The sequence below is a fragment of the Hyperolius riggenbachi genome, chromosome 11 (genome assembly GCF_040937935.1).
Source record: "Hyperolius riggenbachi isolate aHypRig1 chromosome 11, aHypRig1.pri, whole genome shotgun sequence".
Lineage (NCBI taxonomy): Eukaryota > Metazoa > Chordata > Amphibia > Anura > Hyperoliidae > Hyperolius > Hyperolius riggenbachi.
In genome coordinates, this window is record NC_090656.1 from 75,713,065 (window position 1) to 75,725,969 (window position 12,905).

The window sequence follows — 12,905 nt, forward strand, 5'->3', positions numbered from 1 at the left end:
TAGACGTCTTTTCACATGCGAAAGCACACATATAGTTTATCTTTTAGAATGTCCTTGTGGACTGAGATATGCAGGTAGAACCACTAGAACCTTTAAAGAAAGATTGGGAGAACACGTCTACCTTATACGTAAAGGGTTTAAGGATCATTCGGTCTCAAAACATTTTGCCCTCCATCACGACAGGAACCCTTCAGGCTTGAAGTTTTGTGTTATCGATGGTACTAAAAGATGCTGGAGGGGACAAAATTTAGAAAGAGATATATCGAGATTAGAAACTGAATGGATCTTTAGACTGAATACCTTCAGTCCAGCTGGTTTGAATATTGAACTGGATGTAAACTGTTTTATCAATAATTCTTAATGCTTTATCATATTTTTTATTTTCCATACATTTGCATGCTTTTTTGTAAGGCCCGCATATACTGGTCAATTTGACTGCATTTTTAATATTTTTTAATAATTTTTAATTTTTTGCATAAATTTCACTGTTTCCTTTGGGGCCTGTCTTGCACGATTATTGTGACTGTTTCTCATTTCACCACTAGATGCCCTCGGAGCTCCGTTTGAGGCTGTTCTATTCTGTCACTGTTTTTTCACCAAGCATACAAATTTATATACCCTCTTAATTTGGATAGGATATATTGGGAGGTCGTGGTCCCTCTCTTTCCCTTTGTTGCTCCCTACCCCACAGAGTGCTGTCTGTTGTCCTCTGTTATCGGTGCATGGAGTTTTCTATGCATAATCATAGCCGCACTACACGGCTGAGTATATGAATTTGCATAATTTTGCATAATTTCCATTTATCGGATACCTATGGGATTTGTCTTGCATGATCACTATGGATGCTCCTCACTTTCACCACTTGAGGTCCCCAGAGCTCCCACGGAGGCTGTTCTATCATTTCATTGTCTCCACTATACATACAGATTTATGCACCTTCTTAGTACAGTATATTAGACGTGCTTTTCATGTCACACCTAAGCACACTTCATGCATATGTATAGTCGCACTGCACTGCTATGTGCTTCATTGTTTACGCTTTTATGATCGTATGCGTCACAGCATACGCATTGCATTTTTTTTTTATTTTTTACTAAATGCGACCTTATTGCAGCATAAGATCAATTATTTTTGTTTATTGTTCCATATGTCGGTTTAGATGCTCGCAGTGGATTTTTGTCCCTATGTGCGCTATTTGTTTTATGCTTCGCCGCATGCGTGTTCTACATTGTAGTAGAGACCGCTTTCACTTTAGATGTGCTCTTTATGGCACGCTTAAGTAATCTTTATGCGTAATCATAGCCGCATTACACTGCTGTACATATACATTTGCATAACTTTGCATAATTTCCATCTATCGGATACCTATGGGATCTGTCTTGCATGATCACTATGGATGTTCTTCACTTTCACTACTTAAGGTCCCTGGAGCTCCCATGGAGGCTGTTTTATCATTTCATTGTTTTTACTATGCATACAGATTTATGCACCTTCTTAGTATAGTACATTAGACGCGCTTTTCATTGCACACCTGAGTACACTTCATGCATATTTATAGCCGCACTGCACTGCTATGTGCTTCATTGTTTACGTTTTTATGATCGTATGCGTCATTGCATACGCATTGGATTTTTTTTTTTTTTCTCCTTCACAGGAAGAACTTGTGCTCCACTTGACCCTGGTGGAGTGCAAGGCTACTTCCTGAGTTCCAGTGACTACTTCTGGTCCCTAGAAGTGCCTGCTTTTCATCTAGAAAGAAGTTTTTACATAGGAAAGATATGCCCTAGCGCAGAGTAATCAATCTAGCTTTTAATTTAGCCTTAACTAGCCTACTACGAATTGAATATGCAGGTAATATTGCATTCACCTCTTTTTATTCACACTATCTGAGAGATCTTTTGCTACTGTCTCTCTGACACAATGCAATTTGTCACAATGTTTTATTTCATGTTTGATGCTTTCTGCCTTTGACTAGTGTAGTCTGAATAAGGTGGAGCCTAACCACTCCCACTTTTTAATTCAAAAATGTTATAAAGTTGGTGCTGGCCGCCTGGTCGCCTTTCTCCCCTGATGACGCAAGATTGCGAAACCGGTCGGGAAGGCGACAGGTGGCACCATTTTATTTGAGGTCTTCTATTGACCATTTTATGCGCGCTACTTTTTCGGGGTTCCCAGTGCACGGGCCCCGTATGTGAGTTTTCCTTTATCCTTGTTTTTAATTGTTTTACTTGTTATGTAATAAAGACGGTTTACACTTAGATGTGCCGTACATCTCTTTCATGTCACTATCCTACCGGACTCCCCTTTGGTGAGTCTCTGCGATCTCAGGATATCTACTATATTCCGGAGGAATCTGTAGTGTGCAACATCGCTGGTGAAACGACACCATTTGAAAGTTCTGCGGACCACCTATCAAACTCGTTTACAACCTTATAATGTGGGTTGTTGGAATCTGGTAAGCCTTGCTTCTTTACCCTTTTGTTCAAAGATCCTGTATACCAAAAAATGATGAAAGCTGTATTACTATAGACCTGCGCTGACTTTATATATTCATTGCTTGTGTGGACTTTTGGACATTGTCCTTCTCGGCTGCGGTCGCCTTCTGCCTTGGCGCTGACACTTGTTGTTTACTATACTAGCTATACTGGGGCAACTATGGGGGCCACTATACTAGCTATACTGGAGGGCAGCTGTACGGGGGCCACTATACTAGCTACACTGGGGGCAGCAACACTACCTACATTGGGGACAGCAGCTATGCTGCCTATCCTGGGGGCAACTATACTAGCTATATTGGGGCAACTATACTACCTTCACTGGGGGCAACTAGCTACCTAAAGTGGGGGCAACTGCTAGCTACCTATACTGGGGGCAGTGGCGGCACGGGGGGGGGGGGTGCTTTGGGTGCTGAAGCACCCCTTCAAATTCTCCAAGCACCCCCCAGCGTGAACTGACTTTCGGCATCTAATAGATGCCGTATCAGTTCACCGCAGCGGCAGAGCAGGGCTATATAAAATGTCCGGAGCCCTGCTCTGGAGACTTTGGGAGTTGCTGGCTGCAGAGGATCGTGGGAGCTGCGCACTGGACGGAGGCCGGAACAGGAGCTCTGCTGCAGGTGAGTAAATTTTTTTTTTAAATTTATATTAGCAGCCAGGGGTAGCGTTTATGTTCTGGCCAGGTCTGCCACACGATTGCATGTATTTTCTGGACAAATCTGTCGACATGATTGCATGTATTTTCTGGGCAAATCTGCCGACATGATTGAACATATTCTCTGGGCAAATCTGCCGACATGATTGAACGTATTCTCTGGGCAAATCTGCACACATTACGTGTATTTTCTTGAGAAAACCTGCACAATTACGTGAATTTTCTGGGGAAAGGGTCACCAAAACTTGGGTCCACTGTCTTTGTGTTGCACTTTTAAAGGGAACCCGAGGTGAGAATAATATTGAGGCTGCCATATTTATCTCCTTTTAAGCAATACCAGTTGCCTGGCTGCTGTGCTGGTCCTCTGCCTCTAATTCTTTCAACCACAGACCCTGAACAAGCATGCTTGTTTCTGGTGTGATTCAGTTCACTACTGCAGCCAAATAGATCAGCAGGGCAACTAGTATTGTTTAAAAGGAAATAAATATGGCAGCCTCCATATTACTCTCACCCGGGTTCACGTCAAATTACAGTTAGCTCTGCCCTCATCCGGTCATGGCCACTCCCATTTTTTTGCTCCTTTACTTTTGGGGGGGGGGGGGGGGTCTTATAATACCCAGCACCGGGTGTCAAATGCCCTAGGTACGCCACTGTTTTTAACTGACATTTTTTATTGTAACAACCAACGATTTATACAGGAAAATCATGACCATTAACAAGGTTGCCCAAACTTTCGTATCCCACTGTATTGAGTGAGGCGACCTTGGACTACACTCCATACGGCCTGGGGACCCACTAGCAGCCTTTCCTAAGTGTTTTTGTGATTTTGAAAAGCTCTTGCTAATGTAATGCTATGTAGGATTTTTATGAAATCACATCCCTCAAGTGGGATCACACACATAGCATTACATTAGGAAGAGCATTTTAAATCACAAGTGTTTAGAGGAGTACACACCGTCAATTTTGATTGGCCAATTTTACCACCTCCATATAGTATGAGGGTAAACAGGTATTGCATACTATGTACAATCATAATTAAAAATATGTACCAGGCTTTAGGGAAATGTTTGCTGCTATGTATATGTTACATCTGCCTAACACAGTTTAGTGAATAGGGATTACTGACTACTAGTGAACATGTGCATTATGCTGTCTTTAATGCAATGTGAATTTTTTTTTTCAGTTTTCTTAGACTCAGCTCATCATCAGATGAACAAGAAATGAACACCACATTGGGGGTTAAAACTAAAACTGACAAATGTGCTATGAGGGCACAGAAACCTCTTAACCTCCTTAGCGGTATGCTTGACACTGTGTGAATTTTATCTTTTTTTTCAGTTTTCTTAGACTCAGCTCATCATCAGATGAACAAGAACACCACATTGGGGGTTAAAGAGACTCCGTAACAAAAATTGCATCCTGTTTTTTATCATCCTACAAGTTCCAAAAGCTATTCTAATGTGTTCTGGCTTACTGCAGCACGTTCTACTATCACCATCTTTGTAATAAATCAACTTATCTCTCTCTTGTCAGACTTGTCAGCCTGTGTCTGGAAGGCTGCCAAGTTCTTCAGTGTTGTGGTTCTGTGATGCATCTCCCTGCTCCAGGCCCCTCTCTGCACACTGCCTGTGTATTATTTAGATTAGGGAAGCTTCTCTCGTCTCTCTTATCTTTTACAAGCTGGATAAATCCTCCTCTGACCTGACTGGGCTTTCACATACTGAGAAATTACATACAGGCAGAGCTGTCTGCACTCTGCAGGAAGAAACAGCCTGACACTTCAGTGGAAGATAGCTGCAGGGGGAAAGAAACACACAAATGATCTCTTGAGATTCAAAAGGAAGGCTGTATACAGTCTGATTGTGTATGGATGTATTTTCTATGTGTGGACATACTGTACATCAACCTACTTCCTGTTTTGGTGGCCATTTTGTTTGTTTATAAACAAACTTTTTAAAACTGTTTTTAACCACTTTTAATGCGGCGAGGAGCGGCGAAATTGTGACAGAGGGTAATAGGAAATGTCCCCTAACACACTGGTATGTTTACTTTTGTGCGATTTTAACAATACAGATTCTCTTTAAACACCACATAAGGGGTTTAAACTAAAACTGACAAATGTACTATGAGGGCACAGAAACCTCTTAACCTCCTTAGCGGTATGCTCGAAACTGTGTCGGACATACCGCTCACTTGCCTCAGGAGTTCCCCAGGGTTAATGTAAAAAATTGCATGGCTGCAAAGCCTTTAGCTAGCACTAGGCTAGCTAGTATAAGTAGCCAGCACCCTCCGATCGCCCCCGATCACCTGATCCAGCCACTTAATACATTACCCCGCCTGGCTCCAGCGATCGGCACAGCCTCCCCGCACAGCTCCGGTCTCTCTATTCGGGGGGATCGGGTCTGCGCATGACGTCAGTGACGTCATGTACAATCTTTCCTATAGTGAAGAGCGGAGCTGTGCGGGGAGGCTGTGCCGATCGCTGGTGCCAGGCTGGGCAATGTATTAAGTGGCTGGATCAGGTGATCGGGGGCGATCGGAGGGTGCTGGCTACTTTATACTAGCTAGCCTAGTGCTAGCTAAAGGTTTTGCAGCCATGCAATCTTTACATTAACCCTGGGGACTCAAAAGCTGCAAAACCTCCTGAGCGGCGTAACACTTAGGTCAAACAACAACACTTGGAAGTGCTAAGCACACTTCTAATGCTAGTCTAGGGTCAGTTTTTAGGGGGAGCCAATTAACTTATCAATATGTTGTAGGAATGTGGGAAGAAAACAGATTGCCTGGAGGAAACCCACACAGTTACGGGAAGAACATATATACCTGTCCATCCATCTCTGTCTCTTTTCGTATATTTATACATCAAAGATTGTCATCACTATTACTACTGCTTATTTTTTTATTTTATTTTTTTCCCCAGAAATATTGTGCCAGCCCCTTTGGAGCAAGAGGACCAACAACACCGAAAATATCAGGAGAAAAGTGATTTGCTAGAAATGGATAGCCAGACATAACAGCATGAGGCAAATATGTGCTTGTATGTATAGGTTACATGTGCCTAACGTATTTAATTTTTTTTTTTTTTGGACTAGTGAATAGGGACTACTAGTAAATATGTTCATTATGTTGTCTTCGATGCAATGTGAATTTTTTATCATTTTTTTCTGTCTTCTCTGCATTAACTCGTCGTCAGATGAAGAAGAAATGAACACCACATCGGCGGATAAAACTAAAATGAAATATGTGCTGCAAGGGTACACAAATGTCTTCAACACCCAGACTTGTAAGTGCATAGATTTTTAATGTAACGGTGCATACACACATGAAATTTGATTGGTCAATCACTGATCAATTTTATCACCTTCATGTAGTATGAGTGCCAACAGATTTTGAATACTATGAACAAATGTAGCGCAAATTGTCTGCAGCTGGGAAATTAGCATATAAACAATATAAACACATGCACAGCATGCAAATTGTGATTGGCCTAATTCCAAGCTGCATATATTTTGCATTACATTTGCATGCAATCTGGATTTGTTGCTGCATCCACGATCTCTTGTCACCTCTCATCAGTTAGGACACAACCAAAGGCATCATCTCTAAAAGCCCACCCTAGGGCTAGGACTGTCCACCATCTCTGATAAGAGCTGATTTCTCAGATAAGAAACTAAGGGTCTTGGCTGGGAACAGGCATTAGGTTAGCTGGGGGGTCTTGGCTGAGAACAGGCATTAGGTTAGCTGTAGGGCCTTTGCTGAGAACAGACATTAGGTTAGCTGTGGGGCCTTGGCTGGGAAAAGGCATTAGGTTAGCTGTGGGGTCTTGGCTGGAAACAGGCATTAGGTTAGATGTGGGGTCTTGGCTGGGAACAGAGATTAGGTTAGCTGTGGGGCCTTGGCTGGGAACAGGCATTAGGATAGTTGTGGGGCCTTGGCTGGGAACAGGCATTAGGTTAGCTGTGAGGCCTTGACTGGGAACAGGCATTAGGTTAGCTGTGGGGCCTTGGCTGGGAACAGGCATTAGGTTAGCTGTGGCTTCTTGGCTGGGAAAAGGCATTAGGTTAGCTGTGGCTTCTTGGCTGGGAACGGGCATTAGGTTAGCTGTGGGGTCTTGGCTGGGAACAGGCATTAGGTTAGCTGTGGGGCCTTGGCTGGGAACATGCAATAGGTTAGCCGTGGGGCCTTGGCTGGGAACAGGCATTAGGTTAGCTGTGGGGCCTTGGCTGGGAACAGGCATTAGGATAGCTGTGGGGCCTTGGCTGGGAACAGGCATTAGGATAGTTGTGGGGCCTTGGCTGGGAACAGGCATTAGGTTAGCTGTGGGGTCTTGGCTGGGAAAAGGCATTAGGTTAGCTGTGGGGCCTTTGCTTGAAACCGGCATTAGGTTAGCTGTGGGGCCTTGGCTGGGAACAGGCATTAGGTTACCTGTGGGGCCTTGGCTGGGAACAGGCATTAGGTTAGCTGTGGGGCCTTGGCTGGGAACAGGCATTAGGTTAGCTGTGGGGCCTTGGCTGGGAACAGGCATTAGGTTAGCTGTGGGGCCTTGGCTGGGAACAGGCATTAGGTTAGCGGTGGGGCCTTGGCTGGGAACAGGCATTAGGATAGTTGTGGGGCCTTGGCTGGGAACAGGCATTAGGCTAGCTGTGGGGTCTTGGCTGGAAACAGGCATTAGGTTAGCTGTGGGGCCTTGGCTGGAAACAGGCATTAGGTTAGCTGTGGGGCCTTGGCTGGAAACAGGCATTAGGTTAGCTGTGGGGCCTTGGCTGGGAACAGGCATTAGGTTAGTTGTGGGGCCTTGGTTGGGAACAGGCCTTTGCTGAGAACAGACATTAGGTTAGCTGTGGGGCCTTGGCTGGGAAAAGGCATTAGGTTAGCTGTGGGGTCTTGGCTGGAAACAGGCATTAGGTTAGATGTGGGGTCTTGGCTGGGAACAGGCATTAGGTTAGCTGTGGGGCCTTGGCTGGGAACAGGCATTAGGTTAGCTGTGGGGCCTTGGCTGGGAACAGGCATTAGGATAATTGTGGGGCCTTGGCTGGGAACAGGCATTAGGTTAGCTGTGGGGCCTTGGCTGGGAACAGGCATTAGGATAATTGTGGGGCCTTGGCTGGGAACAGGCATTAGGTTAGCTGTGGGGTCTTGGCTGGGAAAAGGCATTAGGTTAGCTGTGGGGCCTTGGCTGGAAACAGGCATTAGGTTAGCTGTGGGGCCTTGGCTGGAAACAGGCATTAGGTTAGCTGTGGGGCCTTGGCTGGGAACAGGCATTAGGTTAGTTGTGGGGCCTTGGTTGGGAACAGGTATTAGGTTAACTGTGGGGCCTTGGCTGGGAACAGGCATTAGGTTAGCTGTGGGACTTTGGCTGGGAACAGGCAATAGGTTAGCTGTGGGGCCTTGGCTGGGAACAGGCATTGGGTTAGCTGTGGTTTATTAGTTTGTGTGGGGTGCATCTATCAAGACGTTCTATATTTGGAGCCTGCATTAGGCCTGGAACCCACTAGCAGCAATAGCAGCACCCCCCGATAGTTATAACAGAGCAGCCCCCCCTGCCCCCCTCATCTCTAAAAGTGGCTGGTGAGGAGGGGGACTACTTCCGGCTGGTGTGCATTGATCTACTCCCTGGTGGCCGGCCTGACAATTACTTTATAGTTCCGGGCTTCTGGACAGCCAGGGAGGAAGGAGGAGTGACGTTGCGACGGCCTCACGGGGAGGGAGCAGACTGGCTGCCTCGTAGAGTGCTGCAACTGGAGCCGGAGTGTAGGAGCATGCCCTGGAGCCGGAAGAGCGTGCCCTGGAGCTGGAGGCCTGGACTGGACCTGTGCATCACCCGAGGAGCCACCCGACCCCACACCAGGCAAGCTGCAGGATTGTGTAAGTATGGGCCTGGTGGTACTGGCTGCTTTGGTCTGTGGACGGAATTGCGAGGGGGCCCGGGGGGGGGGGGGGGGCTGGGGGCGAGAGAGAGTTGCTGACCAACCACCACCCATACCTGCCTGACCATGCTAACCTATACAGGGGCAGTGGCCAGGCCCAGGACACCATATTGCTATTTGCTAACCTACATGGGGGGGGGGGGGGCTGCAATGGCACCCATCTAGCTAATCTATATGGGGGGGGACTACAGTGGCACCCATCTGGCTAACCTATATGGGGGGGCTGCAGTGGCACCCAAATGGCTAACCTATATGGGGGGGGGGGGGGTGCAGTGGCACCCATATGGCTAACCTGATTGCATTTTCTGAGGAAATCTGCCGACAATCTGGTTGAATTTTGTGGGGAAATCTGCCGACAATCTTTTTGCATTTTGTGCTGTTTTAACTGTTGACAATTAAGTTATTTATCACAACTTAATAACACTTTATCTTAATTAGAAACAGCAAGAATGTCCTGCTGGGATACAAAATAGATAAAGAGGGGATGTATAAAAAGTATTCGGCAGATACTTCTGCTGCGTTTCAACAACACCTTCAAAAAAAGTCATCAAACAGTAATTACAGGCAGGAGGTAAGATTCACAGTCGTGTACATAGTCAGTGGCTGTTGCTTTTGGAATTCTAAATACTAATTTGTCTTTTTTTGTTTTTCTTCTAATTTTAGATGGGAAATGTTGGACGATTTTTGTATTTTATGGACCCCACCAAACCATCTTTGGATTTTGTTTATGAAATCAAGAAATCCAACACTTTGTTTTTTTTAATATAAGCGCCAGTCCCCAGGGAACACATGTTCCGCAGTTTTTAACTATCTAAAGCCTGTGAGAATGTTTATTAAGTTCAACCAAAAAGCCACCAATTTGTACCATAAAAATTAAAAGCTTTACAAGGCATTTGAAATATTTTTGCTCATGACATCAAAGCAAACTCGGCATGGGTATTGCCAAGGAGACAAGGCAGAAGAAGTAACTACCGGTAATCCTTAATGTCATTTTATTGTCATATGCTATAAGATTTTAGACATTCATGAGAATTGCATGTATCTTTGTTTACAGGCTTGTGTTTCTGTTAGCAGAAGAGAAAGCCAGAAACTGCTGTGAGTTGCTGGAAGTGGCAAAGCCAGAGTTCATTAAGCACTTAAAGGAATACTATCAATTAAAGAATTTTCTTTTAATGCTGCATGTTAGGGCACACATTACCACATTACCACAATTACTAGGAGCAGTTTACTTCCTCACACAGCTTTGCCTCTCTGCTGTAAAGTCCTCCATCAGTTTTAAGGTCCGTACACACTTCCAATTTTTATCTGTAGATGAATGGCCAATTTTGCCACTTTCATGTACTATGAGAGCATGCCTACAGTCTTTCATAGCATTCTAATGGCCACTAATGATCCAATATTTTTCATCCAATCTTACCAAATCTATGTAGTATAAGGGTAAATTGAGTGAATATACTGAATGCATACTTCAGGCAGTTACCTTGTATTACATAGAAATGGTAAGATTGGATGAAAAAGATTGGATCAATTCATTAGTGGCCACCTCTAGTCTGTTGGCCATCATACTACATGGTGGTGGTAAAATTGGCCAGTCATCTGCAGATTAAAATTCAATGTGTGTACAGAGCCATATGCTGGGAACACACGTTTTCATTTTGTCCTTCGATAGATGGCTTAGATTGATAAATTCCGACATGTTTGATTCACCACTCGATTCTTTTCCGCTGGATTTCTCATAGAAGTGAATGGAAAAAAGATAAGAAAAACGAGCGGAAGATAAGAGAATGGAGCAGAGAATCAAAAAATTAATACATTGCGCGGAGAATCAACCGCAAAAAACGTATCATGTGTTCCCAGCATTAGATACAAAAGTGTCAGGCTCTTAAAGGGCAAGACCATGTTTCTGCACAGTGGGGTTGCTATCAACTCCTCAGTGTATAGTTTAATTATCACCTTGCTGAAAGAATATTATTGAAGGTGTTCCTTGTCTTCTGTTCTCTGACTGACAAAGATCCTGATAATGCCTTTGTATACAGTGTCTCTCCTTCTTATAGCAGCCTATAAAGTAGATGCAGCTTGGAATGTACGCACAAGTATGTTAAGGGGCCCATACACTTACCGATTTTCCCACCAATACACAGCCGATTCGATCACTGTGATCGAATCGGCTGTGAAATCGTCGCGCAAATGCTGACCGAACAATTGATTGATCATTCCCGTCCCTGTCCGTGCGGAAGATTTCACTCGATCGCCGGCGGCTCGGGAGTGCGTCGATAGCGGCATTCGAATGCCCGACGACCGACGCAGTACAGCGGCAATACATTACCTGATTCGGCCGGCGCGTATCCCCACTGTCACCGCTGCTCGTCTCCGCACTGGGCTCCGAGTCCAGCAGGCTTCACTTCTTCCTGTCCTGGCAGGAAGTTTAAACAGTAGAGCGCCCTCTACTGTTTAAACTCCCCCAGGCAGGAAGTAAAGTGAAGCTGGAGGAGCCCAGACCGGAGAAGAGAGAGCAGAGACCAGGGGACTCGCGCCGGCCAGAGCAGGTAATGTATAGCTGGCGGCAGCAGCTCGACACACACAAGCAATAGAACACAGCAATACATGCATGCAGCTTCATTTGAGTCGTCAGCAGGTGCTCGTCAGCCAATCAGGATGCACTGTCATACACCCTTTACCTGCCATACCACATCTAGTAGCCATTAGCATTCTGGTGGGAGGCTTCAGTTGGACGCAAATCGCAAGATTGCGTCGCTAGCAGGACCGCCCCGTGCAGGGTCCCTCCCTAACCGCTCACCTGTCCGCCATGTCCTAGAGCTGAAAAAAAACATTTAAAAACACGATTGGTTCGCACGATGGCCAGGGGCCCCGGACCTCTCTCACTGGCCGGGGCCCCAAGGCCAATGCGCGATACCTGGAGGGGAGTGCAGGTGGTCCTGGACCTCTCACACCCAGGCTCTGGACCTCTCACATCCAGAAAACCCACCAACACTGCCTCCATCGATTCACCATCTGTGGCGGCAGCAGCTCCACAGATGGTGAATCGATTTAATGCTGAAATCGATTCACAATCTGTTTGCAGTAAAGGCAGCCACAAGTAACTAGATGAGCTGTAATATTGCTGAAATATAAAAAGCTGGGAGATGTGTATACACTTTGACTGACTTAAGGTGGCCATACACTGGTCAATTTGCCATCAGATCTACCTACAGATAGATCCCTCTCTGATCGAATCTGATGAGAGAGGGATCCTCTCTCATCAGATTCGATCAGAGAGGGATCTATCTGTAGGTAGATCTGATGGCAAATTGACCAGTGTATGGCCACCTTAAGTCAGTCAAAGTGTATACACATCTCCCAGCTTTTTATATTTCAGCAATATTACAGCTCATCTAGTTACTTGTTGCCTCCTCCTCATGTCTCCTGCATGCTGCTTGTGACACAGTGAAGTATATTTGTGAGCTTTGTAAGGAATGAAGGGTGATTTTTATTTTTTTATTTTATTTTTTATTTTTTTTTAAGCAGGGAGAGAGAACTGGGTGAATAAAGTGTCCCTAGCACTAGTGGTAATATGTACCCTAATATAGAGTATTTTAAAAAAGTAATTTTAATTGATAGTGTTCATTTAAAAGAGTTAAGGAGATGGGCTGCATTAATGCTAGTGATGGAGTGACTATTTTATACTACCTTGAGAGCCTTATAATCATTAAAGAGGAACTCCAGTGAAATTAATGTAATAAAAAAGTGCTTAATTTTTACAATAATTATGTGCAAATAATTTAGTCAGTGTTTGACCATTGTAAAATATTTTAAATCCTTGATTTATAT

At 44.9% G+C, this 12,905-nt stretch overlaps 1 long non-coding RNA gene across 2 annotated transcripts in view; it reads left to right on the forward strand.

The window, feature by feature from the left end:
- The window catches only part of LOC137538327 (uncharacterized), a 78,665-nt gene extending 68,156 nt beyond the window's left edge, over positions 1-10,509 (forward strand). Inside the window, exons 4-8 of one of the 2 annotated variants that reach the window (XR_011024751.1) lie at positions 4,334-4,449; positions 6,071-6,187; positions 6,344-6,433; positions 9,516-9,648; positions 9,741-10,509. This is a non-coding gene — a long non-coding RNA (uncharacterized lncRNA). The remainder of the gene's footprint in view (positions 1-4,333; positions 4,450-6,070; positions 6,188-6,343; positions 6,434-9,515; positions 9,649-9,740) is intronic. The other variant, XR_011024752.1, reaches the window with a different exon arrangement.
- Positions 10,510-12,905: the final 2,396 nt, after the last annotated feature.